General features: G+C 48.3%; 1 long non-coding RNA gene across 2 annotated transcripts; it reads left to right on the forward strand.

Annotated features, from left to right (window-relative positions):
* The first annotated feature begins 13042 nt into the window (after positions 1-13042).
* Positions 13043-15470, forward strand: LOC136011690 (uncharacterized). 2 transcript variants are annotated; one of them, XR_010611444.1, is made up of 2 exons: positions 13043-14218; positions 14313-15470. It is a non-coding gene; the product is annotated as an uncharacterized LOC136011690 (long non-coding RNA). The 2 variants fall into 2 exon arrangements; XR_010611445.1 differs by having other exon boundaries at positions 14327-15470.
* The last annotated feature ends 2882 nt before the right edge of the window (positions 15471-18352 follow it).

Raw genomic sequence — 18352 nt, forward strand, 5'->3', positions numbered from 1 at the left:
CAAACGGGAGCAGTTTCACACAGAGAACTGAGAACCTAATGCTGAGACTTCACTTTTTTAAGATGTTTTCTTCAAAGGTATATTTTAATCCGAAAGGCGTTTCAGGGAGCAAACACCTCCTGCAGCATCAGCTGCACAGACGTCAGTGGGCTCACACCAATGTGGCCTAGGAGTGAATTCAGCATCTCCCTTTCTACCGTCACCGCTACTGTGACAAAAGCATCTGCAGGCGAGGATGTTTTCCTTGGAAAGAGCATGCTTGTTTCCTGGGGAGGGCTGCCAAGTGTATTTTTAAGTGGAGAAAACTGAGATTTAAGGCTGCTAACCTCTCTGCTATCCCAGGATGCCTGCGGGAGCAACCACCAGTGTGACTCCCGTTTGCGAGTGCCCGTACTGAACGTCCTATATTTGCACAAAATCATTCCAAACAACTGAAAAGAAACTCGAGCTCCAGGGATTTTAAACGTGGAGTGTAGTGTATTGCTATCATCAGTTCATGCTTGCCCGCTCTATTTATATACCGTACTTTTTTAGTTCGAAGCAGGAAGTTGCAAGGCACAAGACAAATAGCCTTTATAACTTTGCCATTTCAACATGTTTCTCTTGCTGCAAACAGGCAACAGCAGGTTTTTTCTGCAGGAGCTTTCTCACTCCGTGACACCCATCTCTCTCCATGTCTCTATCTTCGTCCACTGCTGCTCAGGTAAGGTGAGACCTAGGCATGTCCAGCTCTGTTACCTGAAGGCAAACTAATAAGCTAAATCTCTACGATCATGGTCAAAGTGGCAGCGTCTTGTCCTTAGAACTTAATTAACTGTCTAAACGTCATAGGCCACGTTGTCAACTAACATTCAGTATGTGACTTGGTACAAGCAGGCGATTTTTAACAGCCCTTCTTGTGGTAAGTTGTTGCACAGTCTTCAAGCCCTTGGCTGGAGTTTGAAGCCATCTATAGCCTGGTAAACAAACTGCAGGGATGGTAAATTGATGTGAAGAGATGAATGGCTTCTGTTCCAAATTTTAACCTAATCCTCTGGAAGAAAACCATGCCCCAGAGATGGGAGCCAGCTGGGGAACCATTGCCCGAGTTAGGCTAAGCCCTGGCCTTGAGATGACTGGTAGTGGACAAGGGCACTGTCATTGCCTTAGGAAGTGGGGAGCAGGGCTGTTGCTGTGGCCAGTGGTGGAGAGCAGCCACATGGCCTTTGCTGAGGCAACACGCATCCATGCGCAAGGCTGCAGGGTCAACCAAGATGCTGCTTTACATGGACCCCATCACCCCCCCCATTCAAAACCCTGTGATTTCATCCAGACAGCAAGAGCAGTGTGGAGATCCAGTTACAGCCCAAAGGCTGCAAATCCCTTTATAAAATATTCCCATCTGACCCCCAAAGTCTGCAATACGCTCTATGGGCTTTTTCCCAATAACACCAACTTGCCACATGAACCCCGGACTCTGGCACATCGTCCTCATTTTGTGTAATTGCCTTCAACGGAGATATGTCAACCTGCATTTCACAACCCTCTCCTAGGAGCATTTGCTCTCTTACCAAAGATATATTCACTTGCTCTTTCTTCTCTGCCCTGCCAGGAACTATATTAACTTGGGCACTGTTGCAGAGATCTGCAGTTCTATTCAGCAGAGTGCAGGACTTTGAAGCAGGGTTCAAAAAAACCCATTTTCAGTCTTGAGCTGCTGTTGGATGCTTGCAGTTGGCTCAGAGTCTGTTGTTGGGGGTGTTTTCAAAGTCAACTTTTGCTGGATTTGGGGTTAGTTCAGGCCCATTTGTAGCCCACCAGGGAGCTGTAACTGTGGCTTTATCTGGCATGGAAGTTTTCACCCTAATTTCATAAAGACAGCAGAATTCTTGGTGCCTTCAAAAAACCTTCCCAAACCTTCATCTTCCTGGTTTAAGAATTGAGGGTGTTTGTGATATATGTATGAGTGTGTGTGGTTTGCACACATGGAACTCAGTCTGGTGATATTTGGGAACACTGGCATGCAGAAATAAGGACGGGTTGGCTGCAGACCTAAGCAAGCAGAGCAGCTGGTGTGAGTGCTGCCATCCCATGGGAAATGCCGATTTTTCTGCCTGTGGCAGGACTTTGCTGCTGAAGGAGAAGAGGAGTCAAAAGAGATGAGTTTGGTCCCTGGAGCCATTGTGCTGTTCCTGTGTAAGTACAAACATCTGCCCAGGTCCCTGATTCTCAGCTGGGACATGGGGAAATGCTAGCGGGGGTATCATGCACCTAACCAAAGACTGACAGATGTAAATGTAATGTGTCACACGTGCAATTTATCATGCAGAAAAAGAAAGGGAAGCAAGGAAAGTTCAAGAGAAGGTCTCAAGGGCACAGGGAAATGTTGCCAGAAATGTTGTGGTATTTACTGAAAGTTTACTTTTGACTTATTGTGAAGAGTTGGTGTCGTCAGCAGTTGACTGTCCATGTCTTTGTCAATCTGTCTTGGGTATCTTTTCGGAAGAGAAGACAGCCAGAAGATCCTGGTCCAGTGAAAAGCTTGTTGGTCAGGGTCTGTGGTCTGAAATCTGTGTTTTTGAAAGTTTGTCCACAGCACCTCGCTTGGGATGAGTGCTCTTTTACATGGGTAGCACAAATATAAATAAATACACAAATATAAACTGAGCTGGAAATTTACTGAGTACAAGCTGTCTTGCAAAACTGCCTGTGTTTCCTGGCTCTGGATGGGATGGAAATACCACAAAACTAGCTTCTCTTAAAGTAACGTGATACTTCTTCTTCCGGGCCTTGGCTGAAAGTGGGAGAAGGAAGCATGTACAAGACAGGAAAAAGAATAGCAAAAGCTGGTGATAATTAAGTTATGTTTAACGTGGCAAAATGGAACTATCAATTAGAAAGATCAAAGTGGCCATTGTGATCATCTACTCTAACACCTTGTGTAGCTCTGGCATAAAGCTGGAAAAGGTAGCTAGCCTGGCTTAGCTGTCTTCATGTTAGACACATGCGTTGTTTCTGTGAGCTGGCTCTCATCTTACTCAAACTTCAGCCCAAGTGCTACATACAGATCAAATGAACCTAGTTCACCCTGAGCCATGCTTGTTCCCACCCCTCCAAGAGAGGGGAATCCAGTCTAATGCAAACTCTGGATACAAAGCTTATTCTGCAGCAGAGACATTGTAATATCAGGTTACATCTCCAAGCACCTGGCCTTGCATGATGGAATCCATCCGCGGGTCCTGAAGGAGCTGGCAAATGAAGTTGCTGAGCCACTGGCCATCGTATTTGAAAAATCATGGCAGTCAGGTGAAGTTCCCGGCGACTGGAAAAAGGGAAATATAACCCCCATTTTCAAGAAGGGGGAAATGGATGACCCGGGGAACTACAGACCAGTCAGTCTCACCTCTGTGCCTGGTAAAATCTTGGAACACATTCTCCTGGGAGGCATGCTAAGGTACATGAAAAACAACAAGGTGCTTGGTGACAGCCAGCATGGCTTCACTAAGGGGAAATCCTGCCTCACCAATTTGATGGCCTACTATGATGGGGCTACAGAGCTGATGGACAAGGGTAAAGCGGTTGATGTCATCTACCTGGACTTGTGCAAAGCATTCGACACTGTCCCACACCACATCCTTCTCTCTAAATTGGAGAGACATCAATTTGATGGATGGACCACTTGGTGGATAAAGAACTGGCTGGAAGGCCGCACACAAAGAGTTGTGGTCAATGGCTCCATGTCCGGCTGGAGACCGGTAACGAGTGGTGTCCCTCAGGGAATGGCATTGGGACCGGTCTTGTTTAACATCTTCATCGCTGACATGGACAGTGGGATTGAGTGCGCCCTCAGCAAGTTTGCCGATGACACCAAGCTGTGTGGTCCGGTTGATACGCTGCAGGGAAGGGATGCCATCCAGAGGGACCTTGACACGCTTGTGAGGTGGGCAGATGCCAACCTTATGAAGTTCAACCACAACAAGTGCAAGGTCCTACACCTGGGTCGGAGCAATCCCAGGCTTGGGCAATCTACAGGCTGGGCAGAGAAGAGATTCAGAGCAGCCCTGCGCAGAAGGACTTGGGGGTGTTGGTTGATGAGAAAATGAACACGGGCCGGCTTCAGTGAGTGCTCACAGCCCAGAAAGCCAACCGTATCCTGGGCTGCATCAAAAGGAGCGTGACCAGCAGGTCGAAGGAGGTGATCCTGCCCCTCTACTCTGCTCTTGTGTGATCTCACCTGGAGTATTGTGTGCAGTTCTGGTGTCCTCAACATAAAAAGGACATGGAACTGCTGGAACAAGTCCAGAGGAGGGCCACGAGGATGATCAGGGGACTGGAGCACCTCCTGTATGAAGACAGGCTGAGGAAGTTGGGGCTGTTCAGCTTGGAGAAGAGAAGGCTGCGTGGAGACCTAATAGCAGCCTTCCAGTATCTGAAGGGGGCCTATAGGGATGCTGGGGAGGGACTCTTCGTCAGGGACTGTAGTGACAGGACAAGGGGTAACAGGTTCAAACTTAAACAGGGGAAGTTTAGATTGGATATAAGGAAGAAGTTCTTTCCTGTTAGGGTGGTGAGGCACTGGAATGGGTTGCCCAGGAAAGCTGTGATTGCTCCATCCCTGGCAGTGTTCAAGGCCAGGCTGGACAGAGCCTTGGGTGACATGGTTTAGTGTGAGGTGTCCCTGCCCATGGCAGGGGAGTTGGAACTAGATGATCTTGAGGTCTTTTCCAACAGTAACTATTCTATGATTCTATGATTCATCAGGTTGGCATCAGCCCACCTCACAAGCGTGTCAAGGTCCCTCTGGATGGCATCCCTTCCCTCCAGGGTATCAACCGAACCACACAGCTTGGTGTCATCAGCAAACTTGCTGAGGGCGCACTCAATCCCACTGTCCATGTCAGTGACAGAGATGTTGAACAAGACCTGCCCCAACACTGATCCCTGAGGGACACCACTCGTCCCCAGCTGGACACTGAGCCATCCTTCGGAGTAGCTGGTTGGGTAGTCACGACACTGCATAGCTCCTCTCCCCTCACGTAACGTCAAGCACACCACTTCGCCTTCCTTGGGCTGAAACAGGGACATCAATCCAACCTGCCTTTGTCACTGCTCACACAACAGCCTTCAGCAACCCACTTAAAAAAGAGGACCAAAGGTCCATATCCTCGGGACTGCCCAAGTCCTGGGCCTCCTTCCTGCCTTTGCCAAGAAATGTCATTAACAGCAGCTTCTGAGAACTGATTGAGACCACACATGTCCTTTCAGCCAAGCCAGCAAACAACCTTCAGCTAAGTCTGCCCAGGGCTGTTTTGGATCTGGTGATCTGCATTTAGAAATAGTCTTTATATTTTTACATGTTGCCTGAAGCCATCTGGTTCCCTCTTCATTTTATGTTTTAATTGTCATTTATAACTTATTATACAAGCTATTCAAAAGCCAGACAGACACTGGAGGGAAGCAATCAAGTCCTTATCTGAAGTGCACTGAAAGTCTTTCCCTGGCTTTCCGAGGGTTTGGGCTGGCACCCCCATCAAGGGAGCCTGAATGGCAGCAGCTCCACAGGGCCCTGGCTCTGGGACACCCAGGCCATGCACTACACACTGGTTCCAGGGGCTTGCTCTTGGCTGGAGCCAGGCAAGCCCCTGACTTCTGCAGGGCAGCCAGTTCCCCTCAAGGCACAAGGAGGTCAACTGATGTGCTCAGGTCACCAATGCATGAGCAAATGACTCATCCCAGATTTTTCTGGCTCCTAAACCCTTGCTCAAACCACAAGGCTGCTTAATGACTTAGCAGGGCTCTAAGGAAGTAAGCTATAAATTGCACATATGCTATGGCTAAATGACTGGCTCAGGTGTTTTCCACGTGCTGTTTATGAATCTAGAAAAGCTAACTGGTGCCTGGGAATTACTGAAAGGTTGGGAATAGTCATTTGTTTGATGAAGCAATAGCTTCAGGAAAAAATATCTTTGCTTTGCCCTCCACCTCATAGCAAAATCTTTTCACCTTCAGCTTTTCCACCCGATTCCATGTGGGGCCCTGAACTGAAGGTAAATCACCTCTTGTTAGAAATAGGACTAGTTTGTACTATCTCAACTAAAACCATCCCCAGTCATAAACGCATCACCTAAGTCCTGCCCAGCAGCCCAAGCAGGGAAGGATGGCCTGAGGGGGGCATGGTGCCCTGGTGCCAAAGCGCACCCCGATGTACCTTCAGGCTGAGAGTGACATCTCACAGGAGGACAGGCACCCCACATCAGGCTCAACAGACCCGCACAGCCCTCACCAGCATGCCAGTGGTGAGAGGGTGGAAATATACTAGCCAACTCATTCCTGTGGGTTGGCTTAAATCCCAGATAAGGTGCCCATCACTTGGGTATGACGGCTAAACAAGCTAACCTGCGCTGGGAAATGTGCTGCTGCTATTTGGTGACCTCAGTTTACTCTGGTGGCCCTGTGACGCTGAGACACAGAAGTATTTACTTGTAAGAGATGCCCCTTGATTTTCTCCTGCCAGTTGTGCAGGACTTGGAAAGCAGCCATGGGACTAGTAAGTGCAGAGGGGCAAGAGGGCTGCAAATCTCCCAAACCAGGCTGCTCTGGGTCCCCAACATCCTCATAGTATGGAGAATTATTACCACATTACTCTATTTTAATAATAATCTATAATATTTCAAACATACAAAATAAACCAAGGCACTGAACAGCAAACTCTCTGAATAAGAATATTTAATTTTTTTAGAAATAAATCCCTGGACATCAATGGGCAGACTCAGGGAGTCAGATGCCGCACAGAGAAAACAAGAGAGGGGGGCCGGATCCAGCCCCTCTCAGCCCTGCAACAGACAGGCCAGCACAGCTGGCACTAATTGGCACTTTCCTTGGCCGCAGATGAAGTGTGGAGGAGACAATGGGGCCTGAGCTGGTTTCTCGTGCCTGGAGGTGATCCCCAGCTCTGAGACCAAAGCCCATTGAGAGCTCAACAAGGAGAAACTGCAGCAGTCACTGCTCAGCGAAGAAAAGACTTCTGGAGCATAAGCCCACATCTATAGGATGTGTACCTAGCACCAGTGGACATCACTGTGTGCCCACCAGCACATGTGAAGAGAAAGCAGGGCATGGAGCATGGTCGCACAGCATCAGTGGTGATGTGGTGGTGGCGTGCTAAAGCTTGTGATTACATTGGTTACTCATAGGCAGCTGGTCAAACCCATGACTCCCATTGAAACCCTTAGCATCATGCTTTCTGCAGTGTTCCATGCTTGGAAATTCAAGCAGGAGTGTAAACAACTTACAAAAAGCTGTAGCTTTGTGCAATCATAGAAAGCTGGAAAGAAATGGAAGCATGAAGCTGTGGCACCTGGAACATGAGTGGGCAGCTAGAAAAGAGAGACAAGGGCAAGAAACTTCTTCATAATGGAACATAAGTTGGCAGGCAGGAATAAAGGAAAGATACCTGTTTTTAAAGAAAGAAAATTATCACATAGTTTCTGGATTGCATTATAACAGGCTTTTTTAGGTATATGACCAGTAATTCCATCAGTGCCAGGTTTTTTGGTGAAAAGTATATTCATTACCTTAGACTTATCAATTGACAGCTTAGAGGCACTGTTTTCTTTTGTGCTTCACAAACAGCACAAAATGGGGAAAAAACATCCCCACTTGCCATGCAAGAAATTCCCTGAGCTTAGCCTGCACAGAGGCTTCAGCCAGTCACGGTCCAAGAACTGTGCTGTCTGAGCCCCCATGTTTCAGATTACCACCCAGGTTCTCCAAAACTTGAGAGATTTTTTAATTATTTTATTAAATACTAGCCAAATACATGTGATGATACTCTTCTTGTTTGTCCCCTGGAGTGGGAACACACAGTTTAGGCTTTGCTCCTTTTCCTCCTCCTTCAGTACAAACAGGAGAAGCAGCTGAAGGACTTGGAAGCCGCAAGGATGAAGTGAGGCTCTCGGGAAGTAACTAGAGATGAGCAAAGGGAAAACAGCTGCAAGCTGGACACCAGCAGACGTGTCTGACTCTGTCCTTGGGGAGCAATAGGGAGGGGTGGTCCTTCACCCTGGGAGGCCCTCAGCCCTGCCAGCATGGGGGATTTGCCTCCCTCTGTTCCTCCAGCACAGCCTGGCACAGTCGCACTTCTGCCGCAGCTGGAGAAACCATCCTCCCGGGGGGAAACGAGGTGCTCGGCAACCTGACAGGCTAACAAGCTAATAGCATGCGAATGCACGTTTGTGCTGGAGCTGCCACCCGCAGCTGCAGCCGTCTGCAGCACCCCTCCATGCTTCGGCACAGCAAAGGCCAGCCAGGTAAGGGCACAACACAGAGATGTAGCAGGGAGCAGTGCCTGCTCCATCCCTAAAAGCTAATGTCCAGCTTGCCTTCATTTTCTAAGGGCTAACCTGCTTGTGGGCATCTTTGTACCCCCCTTTGCAGGGAGGAGACAATTGCATGACTGATGCTTCATGCACACCTTGAGGGATGCAGCCTAGGACCAGCAGGACCTGGCCTGGCCTGTGTTCAGCTTTAGAGCACAGCCATAAAAGCCCACATTGAACTCACCTTTCCACCTCTCTGTACTAGTCTCGGCATCCCTGGGGTTTTTCCTGTAATAATCCTATCTATGCCATTGACTTATACAACAGTAATTGAGCTGCAAGTTTAATTACAGTATGGGAACGAGCTGTCACTTGACTGAAGATACTTCCTTGAATATTTATTGAAATAAATAGTCTTACTGACTCTGCAATTTGAAATTCAGGGACTAGACATTGGGATCTCTTTTATGGCTGTATTTATATCCTTCCTGGCAGGCACAGCACTTCAGAGAAATACCAAGCCCTGGCTTCCAAAATGCTCCCAGAGACCCTTTTTTCTTTAAAATGCCATTGGTGGTGGCTCATGGAGAGTTTCCTATCCATTGCCTCATACCCACAGCCATGACAAGTAGCAATGCTCAAGACCTAGAAAGTCTCAATTGTTTTAGGCAGGTTTGTATCGTATGGGAATGTCAGGACAAGTGATGCAGGTTAGAAGACTCCTTGTTGTTCTTTTATTCCATGGTTGAATGCGGCCAAACAGGTGGAGGAGCATGTGCTCTTGGACATGACCTTTCCCAAGTGTACTGTCCCCCATGCGCCCAACAGCAGTTCAGCTTCATGTGTCCCAGAGCTGGGAGTGGGACCTGCATCCCCAGATGCACTGGCTCCCGGCGGGCGTCAGGGTTGGTGGGACCAAAGTGCCTCTATGTCTTAGAAGGGGTGGACAAACAAGCACAATGTGGCTCTGACGAAGTGTGATTTTTATGTAGGCACATTCCTTTAGTGATAATAAGGCACTCAAATTACCCTCTGATGTTGGTTATTTGGAAAAAACATGGAGGCAGTATTTCTAGCTGTGAGAGTGTATGGGAATGTGTGTGCCAGTGCTGCCTGCTCACAGCTGTGAAAACATTAATGTTCACACTCTCTGGCTAAGGGAGACAAAACAAAACCCTCAGGTTTTGTCCAAAGTCCCTTTTCTCACAACCAATTTTATGTCCAAATGAAACCAAGCATTCTCCGAATGCAGACTCACGGTCTTTGCACTTTGCGCTTTGCAGACTCCCTGTGATACCTCATGGCAAGCCCTTCCTGATTCCCACCCAGCTCAACCCACAGCAGTGGGTCACCCCCTCCCACCCACCAGGGGACACTGGGCATGCTGGCAGGAAAGATTTGCCGTATTTATAGAGTCATGCCCTGGGCGAGAAATGTATCAAATCACCAAGGATTGGTAGGACAAGGCAGGGGGTTTAACTGTTGATTTTACAGGGAAATTTGGGGTTATTCAAATGGGTATCATGTCCACAAGATCCATCCTGGGAAGCCTGACTACATGACACTGACGCAGAAGATGCTCTGGGGGTCAGCCCATAGTTAAGGAAACTCGGCTGCCTTGCTGAAAACTGCTGAGCAGCATCGGTTATACCAGGGACTTTCCCTGTGAGACTGTCACTTCCAATAGGCAATTCATTCCCTCCAGTCTTTACGGTTTCCATCCATAATGATCAATGTCTTGGGCATTTAGTTTCAGAATAATACATTTTAGAGAGTAATTCTTGTCTGCCATGACTTGATGTCTACCCCCATGATTTCATACTCTGAAATTTATCCTTTGCCAGGCCTGCCATGAACCTAAAAGGTGCGTGAGCCAAAGGCAGATACTCGAACACACCTGGACCTGCAGAGAGTTGAGCTCCAGATTCAAAACACCAAGGTGGCTCTTGCCTGACAGGGGGCTGAGCTACTCCTTTGGAGAAACTTGAACTTCTGCCAAAATTCATAACCGAGGCTGATTTTTACTTTGCTCTGATTGTTTCCTACCAGAAATTCTTGGTTTATGAATAGAAACACTAGTTTCAAAGCTGATGCTTACAGTTTCAAAGCTGATGCTTATATTGTAATCCCATTATAATATTTTTTGGGTATCCCCTTTGTTATGGGTAAATCTTACACCTTTCTCCTGACACCGTCTCACACCATCTTTCTCACAGGTATATAAAAGGTAGGTGTACCAGAGAGAGAAAGCTTTTTCTTGCTGATACCTGAGCCTAAAGCACAGTACATTTCAGTTCTCTTTCTCATATTTCAGTGAATTTCACTGTCAAAATGGAAATGTGGGAGTGCTGGTACATGACTGCCCTGTTACAATGTGCAGAACAATTACAAGTATGCATGATGGACCAGCTGGAAGTGCCTTGGTGACCATCGGTCCTCACACAACTTCTGTCCACCACAGCAAGCAAGAGTAAGAGCGAAGCTATATACATCCAGGGATGACCATGTGGCACGGACATCTCCTTTTGCTATGAACTCAAACACAACCTGCAACCCCAACTCTTCCACTGCTGTCCTCTTTTCCATTTTCTTTTGGGTAAGTGTTTGAAGAATATCACCTCATTTCCTTCCAAGGGGTCACACATTTTTAAGCCTTATGCAGGCAAAATTTTCCTGCCAAACAAATACACTGAGGCAAAGAGAGAAACCTCAAGAACAAGAGCCAGGACGGTTGCAGTCCCATTAAGGGAATTTATGAGAACTCAGTACTGCTTCAGAAAAAGGAGTGTTTACTTAGATGATGGACGTCTGTTGAATATTAATCTTTTCTGGGTGTATCGCAGGTTTTCTTAAAGAAAGCCTAAATTATTCAGGAGTATTTGCATGCTGAGATACAGCAAATTGACAGGCGGTACAAATCAGACTTTTGCATTGTAGTATTAAAGGAAACCAAATGCCAAATTTGGTTTCTCAACACATCATTGACCATCTCCTAAGTAAAATAATTAAGCTGCTCATTAAGATACAGCGTACATAATTCTGAAACAACGGCTACCTTAATCCTTATGCACAGCATCAGCAAAATAACCATGAGATGCCACAAATTCATAATTTGGTTATTCTTTTTATCCATTTGCTGTATTACAGGATGGCAGTGATGAGGAGTGCTGCTGGTGATGAAGAGCGCAGATGCAGCAGCCTCTGCCCCGGGGAGGTGATGGTCTGTGATGGATGGCATGACATGGAGGGGAGGTTGGTGGCCAGGGCTGCCCTGAGGATTGTCCCCACCTTCATCACCTTCTGTTCCAAGGCAGGGATGTCTTCCTCCTGGCTGTGCTGGCCCAGCTCCCCACTTCCATCCTGGTGCTTGCAGGGGAAGCACCAGCCTTATTTATATAACAGCTGCTGTTTTTAGGTGCTGTCATTCACATGTATGCTGGAAAACATGGTACTTGAGGAGCTGCTACGCTAGTACAGCATATGCCGGAGGCAAAACTATATATATATATTAAAAAAAAATAAATCTGTGTAAAAAAAAGAATTAGAGCAGGATTATCACAGTGTGTCAGCTTCCTGTCCACAGCCCAGCTGGTGCGGTGCCTCACCAGGGCCACCTTTTCGAAACACTTCCTCAGTTAAAAGCCTTTGCTGCTGAGATTGATCTCATGGTTTTTTTCCATGTTCTCAGGTGAACCAAATTTCTGCTTTTATCAGCAGCTATAGGTGGAGCAGGGGATGAGATGGTATCAGTGACCTGGCGTGGAGGAAGAAGCCAGAACATACAAGTCAGGCAAAAGCAGCCCCTGTCAGGTTGGGGCTGCAGGCATCTCACCTTTCTCTGCCATCCTCTGCATTCCTTGGGGTTGCTGGTTTCTCTTTATGTCCAGCTCATGGAGAAAATACTCTCAATTGTACATGCACAAGTTTTAAGTGCGTGCAATGCAGATTGAAAACCAACAGCATGTTCTGAATGGAGATGTCTACAATGATTTCCATTGAAAATCCTGTTCATGCAATTATAGACTGTGATACAAAAATAGAGCCTGCTGCTGGACAGAGTCCCCTTGGACAGGGCAACACCTACAACCTCCATGGATCTAACGTCTTTCAGTGGCATTGGCTCGTCATTGGAGCTCATCCATTAGATTTCAATTGCTTCTTCTCAAAAGCAGATTCCTGCTGTATTTTATGGTTATTTTAAAGTCAATACATATATTCTTCCCTGTTTCCCAGTTTATAGAGAGGAATGAGTGTAGAGACCCTGTGCTTGCTGGAGTCGGTGGAAACTTGCTTACTGTCTCCAGTGGACCTTGCATTTGGGTCTCAGAGTAAACTGTCCTACGTGTCCTAACTAACACCTCATGTTTCCTGCCATTTCTTTTCACTTGCCCCATCTCTCCTTTCATCTTTGTCAGTCGCAGGCCCCTGTGTGCACAGTTGTGGGAGGAGGAAAAGAGAAAGAGTGCTGTGGATGGACAAGATGTCAAGAATTTGTCATGTGTCCCACTACCTGCCTGGACCAGAGGAGCTAGGAGGGAATCTGTGGCTGGTCCCACCTAATGAACCACTCCAGCTATTGCACGGAACAACCAAGAAGCCGCCACCCTAGCCCCAAACCTCGCCTGTATACTTCAGTCCCTCCTCAACATGTCTGACCAGCTCCTCAGCTGGTATAAATCAGAGTTGCTCCTTTGAACCAGTGCGATGACCTGACAGCAGCTGTGAATTTGACACGGCGTGCTGTCTTGCAGCTCATCCAGCTGTGTTTGATTTACATCTGGATCTACTTGGAAGTTCACGTCAAAGGCGTTGCCACAGAAGGAACAGAAGTGGTGCAGGATGGATGGCTTGCAAAATGCCCTCTGCTGGAAGGACCAAGGCCCACAGAAGGCATATGGCTGGGAGATGAGTCCAGCATTGATTCGTTTCCCCTCCCCTTGCCCTGAAGATGTCAAGCTTCCTGTGATTACTGATTATGATGATGATAATGTTTCTGGTGTGTATGTGTTTGCGCACACGTGTGCAGTGGTTTCTTGCTAAACCAAATTTGTTTGGACATTGCCAGATGGTACAAAAGCTTACCGGAATTTCATTTTCAAATAAACCACAGACTTGGATGAGCTAATGTTGTTCCACATAAAAAGCCACAAAATTCAACAAAGTGATGTTGTTTCAAGAAGAGAACATGTCAAGTGGGAGAACCATCCGGTCGGCTCTGAAAGAGCTACACACTCCCCCTCATGCTTCTAGAAGCTGTTTACGTACAAACGCCGGGCATACGGCACTGCAGCTTGGTTTAAACATTTCTCTGCAGCTGATGTCTGTGGAGCAGAGCCTTGGCAGAAGTGGCGCAGGAACCACATCTGCTCGTAAGCCTTCCTGCGTTATTTCAACTGCTCCTGAGAGACTGACAGCCCTGGAGGAACTGCAGCCTCTTTCTCCGTAAGGACAGGTACACCACCAACCCTGGGGGAATTGGCTCTAGACAGATGTCTTTGCCATCGTCACTGGGGATGGGGACATGACCTCCTGTGATGCTTCAGAGCTCAGCTCTCCACAGCCCAGAAGTCTGGGGGTATCCTGGGAACCAAACTGGGACTACCTGCTTATTTAATATATAGCTCTCTGCTGTTTCAGCTTTGTTAGAAGTGGTTGCTCTAGGTGGGGTGAGGACTAGTGATTTGGACATCAAGGGATAAAGCAGCAAAACAGCAGCAGCACTGCAGTGGTTCCTGATCTGCTAGATCCAAAACCACAGCCCCAGAGGGCATCACCCTCCCAGCATACAGGGTGGGAGCCATAAAACTGGCAGCAACAGCAGCTGAGCAGGACAAAGATGCAAGTCAACTGCAAGAAGACAGCCCTGCCCAAGGACCCACCTCTCCCTGCACCACCATCCTGAACTATCTGGCAGAACCCAGGTATGTAACTTTTTCTGTGCATTTAGCCCCAAACAGCCTAATGTTGGTATAAACAGGAGAAATACACTGTGATTTAATAACAAATTGGCAAAAGCCTTCTCTCCCCAGCAACCATCACCGCCAGTTTGTGGCCAGGGAATTAGTCTTGGCCTGGCTGAGGATGTGTGGAGCTGCTAGAGAAAGCGAGACCAACTCTTGGGGCCAGCAGCCGCAGCAAAGCCTCCCACGGGCCTCTGGAAGAGCTGCGAGGGCTATGTCTGCAAAGGGCTTCAGCACTGCAATGATGAGACTTGCATCTCCAAGCTGTAGGACCTGAAAGCATGGCCCTAAGTGGGGCCAGGTCTCCAGCCAGGGAGATGCAAGTGGGGCCAGAGGAGACTCACCAGTGATGGTGACATTTCATGTCCCAGAACTGCAAGAAGTACCAACAGCCACATAGTAAGAATTTGCACATTGCAACAGTAAGAATTTGGTTTCCATTTAAAAATGCGTCTCACTGTTGATGTCCTGCTGCGGACAGTTGAAGAAGGACCAACTTGGGCTAATGGATGTTGTGCTGGACCTCTTGGCCTTGGGCTGAGGGCCTCTTTTTCTGGCTGCTTTTCATGTCTATTTTCAGCTGTTGCCATGCTGTCTATTTCAGCCTCAAGAAGGCCCAAGGGATGTTGCTTGTGAAGAATCCATGGCTCTACAGCCAAATCAGACCTCCCCTTTAAAACGGTTGCTCCCGTGGTTTCCTACCATGTGCAGTCATGTCCCTGTGCCTGCTGCCTGCCCTATCCCACATCTGTGCCTTATGCCACAATAGCAGGGACATGGAGTAATCATCCTGCCTGCTTAGGAGACAGGAGGAGAAAAAGAGGCTTGCTGGAAATGTATTCCCAGTTTTCACCAGAAAGCAGTTAACAAAAAATGGAGGGAAAATTAAATCAGTATCCAAATAAATCAACCTTGTGCTTCAGAAGAAGAGTAGGATATGACCTGAAGTCCAAGAGGATAATCTGCTTGGAAACAGGATGTGGGGACTGGCTCTGACCACCCAAGTCCATGGCAGCCCCTGTCCCAGTACCCATGAGAAGACGCGGCACCAGTGTTTTGAGGGAAGTGGCCTTCCCATTCATGAGGAAACATCCGAACATCATCAGAGACAGCAAAGACATACCAGCAGATGCGATTTCTTCCCCCTTAAACTCTCAAGCCTGCAGGATAGATTTTGTTTCAATTATATCTTTATAAATAACTTTCTATTTCACACTCACCTGTTCATTTTCTGCCCTAGTTAGAATCAATATCACCGATAATTATGTGTCAGAGCATTTAAACATCACTGGAAGGTGACGAAAAAGAAAAGTCTTTTCCTTTAGATATATTATTTTCAGACCACTTTAAGTGAATTAACCAACAAGGAGAGATGGCAGACTGACGGTAGCTGGAGACTAGAGAGTAATTTTTACCCATGAATAAATGCATTCTTGCAAGGAAAGGCAATCAAAGTCTTCTCCGCAGCTCCGGCAGCCCCAGCAGGAGGGTCACCCCGAGGGGCTGTGCCCTCTCTTCCTGAGCCATACTGCAAGACGGACATCTGCAGTGCCCCAGGGTGGCTGCCGCAGCACTGGCTGCCCCTCAGATGCCTGTTTGTCCGTCCCACACAGAATCACAGAATCACAGAATCCCAAGGGTTGGAAGGGACCTCAAAAGATCATCTAGTCCAACCCCCCCGCAAGAGCAGGGTAACCTACAGTACATCACACAGGAACTTGTCCAGGCGGGCCTTGAATATCTCCAGTGTAGGAGACTCCACAACCCCCCTGGGCAACCTGTTCCAGGGCTCTGTCACTCTTACAGTAAAGAAGTTCTTCCTGATGTTAACATGGAACTTCCTATGTTCCAGTTTACACCCATTGCCCCTTGTCCTATCACTGGATATCACTGAAAAAAGCCTAGCCTGCAGCTACCTGCCTCCCTAAGGGTCATTTTCTTCCCTCCTCACATGTCCCCGTGCATGGGTTTCTTCCTGTCTGAGCTTCATATTTGACCCCTACCCTATGATTGGAAAGTTTTCTTTCTCAAAGGGGCTGTCACTGGGCCTGCTACTAGAAGGATGAATTAATACCTGGGGTAAAAACTAATTTTTTTACTGGTGAGCTCTCCTCCCTCACCTTTTATTTCTTCTACCTTACTCTTGCACTGGTGTAAAACCACCTTGTGAGCTTCCGCTTAGCTAGAAGCAGTGAACTTTTTTCTCTTTCATACAGCACCATGTGCTCTGGAGACACCATCCACTTGTAAGGATGTCCTCTCTTTCACCCACTTGTAAGGATGTCCTCTCTTTCCGCCTATGAGCTGTAGACACCTCAAACACTAACAGGTGCAAAACCCCTGATAAATCTTTTTGCTGAAGCTTCTCCAAGCAGCTCCATGTGGTTGCCCAAGGAACAGAAAGAGAGCTGAGATACCCAGATTGCTTTGATGGCTGAAGAGCAGGAGCTAATGGGCTACATCACACAGCAGGCCTCTCCTGGCTCACTCCGGGGCAGAGTAGTGCTTCTGCCCTGCTCTCCTATGTTGCCTCTCCCCGGGATGTTCAGGACAAGGCTTTTGTCCAGCCCTGCCCTGCTGGTGCCAGCCTGGGGGATCCCAGAGCAGGAGGTGGGCTTCCATTCGCACTATGTCTGGTTCACTGCATGGCCCTGGTGAGAGGTGGTTGCACCAAACGGGCTGCAGGTCACTCGTGTTCTCTGTTGGCCTTTGTGTGGGGCACGGGTTTTGTGCAAGTGAAGCGGTTGCATGATGGCTGGGGGTAAATAAATGGTAAGAAGTCCATCTACCAAGAACTTCTCCCACTCCCTCCTTTGTGGAGTTACTGGGACCCCATCCAACGCAATAACAACATTTTTTAAAGCAGAGGCAATAACTGACACTGGTGTAAATCGGAAACACAGCTCTGACCCCAGCAGGTTTACCCCACATGATTCACGCTCTTCTTTGCAAACATGAAACCTGAATCCCCAGCCATAAGGCTTGCAGGCTAGGGAGGGGAATGGCTGGAAGCAGGGGCACAGAGGTGGCATGGCTTGCCAGCGATGTATGGCAGGTCAGTAACGGAGACAGTTTTGTGTTTCCCAGGCTCGTGCTCCACTATTGGCACCTTTGTCATTGAACTTCTGGCTTCTTGAATGACCCAAATGATGGCTGGTGGTCCCAAGCTCAGGGTCTGGATCACAACATGGACATTTGTCAGCTCTGAGGGTTTTGTCCACGATGGGCAGTCACCCCTCTCTTTTTCCTCTTCTCTCTCACAGTGTCTTGGGGCAAGTTTTATCCCTTATGGCATTCAGAGCCACACAAGGTCATTTGCTCTGTGTGTGGAAGCAAATAAGTCCCAGGGCAGGTACACTCAGGTGCTTGTAGAGGCAGTGAGTGAAATTCAGAGCAGGGCTAGATTTCACACCCTGGAGCGCACAGCTTGCTGCCACAGCTTGCTCCAGAGGAGACAGGTTTGTCTGTGTGATGCACTGCGCTGCTGCAAACGACAGCATGGCCAAAAGCCACCCTCTCCTCTGCTTGCACAAAAGCTTAGTGGTGTGTTTGCTTGGTGAGCCCTCCGCTGCTTTGCACAAGCACTCATGTCCTCGTGCGGAGGAGCCTGAAGCGGGGCAACCCAGGCCCCACGGTGCCTCTGTGGTTGAGCAACAGGCCGCTCCCAAGTGCCACGCACGCACTGGTCACCCGGCGGCTGATCGCATGATTTAAGGCAGGAGGGGCTGATTCATTCTTTTTGGCTGTGATTCTGCGTCCAGCACTATGTGGGCAGTTTCGTTTGTTTCTCTACTCTCCCTGCCCAGCAGGGCTGGTCAGGCAGTGCCAGCGAGGGCATCCCTGGGAGGACAAGGTGCTGCTAATGGTGATGGGGGCTTGCAGGGAAGGCGAGACGGAGCCCTCCAGCAGGCCGGCTCCACCACCAGCCGTGCAAGGGGAACTGCCAGGGTATAGCTCTGGCATGGAACAAAGGGAAGACTTCTGCCAGCTGCCCCCACAGCCTTTGGCTGTCTCTGACAAAAATAGCTGCTCGCCTCCATGCCATACAGCAGGCAGGCAGGCGGCTGCCTGCACCACCTGGGCAGCAGGGCTTTC

This window comes from Lathamus discolor, chromosome 1 (assembly GCF_037157495.1).
Source record: "Lathamus discolor isolate bLatDis1 chromosome 1, bLatDis1.hap1, whole genome shotgun sequence".
NCBI lineage: Eukaryota > Metazoa > Chordata > Aves > Psittaciformes > Psittacidae > Lathamus > Lathamus discolor.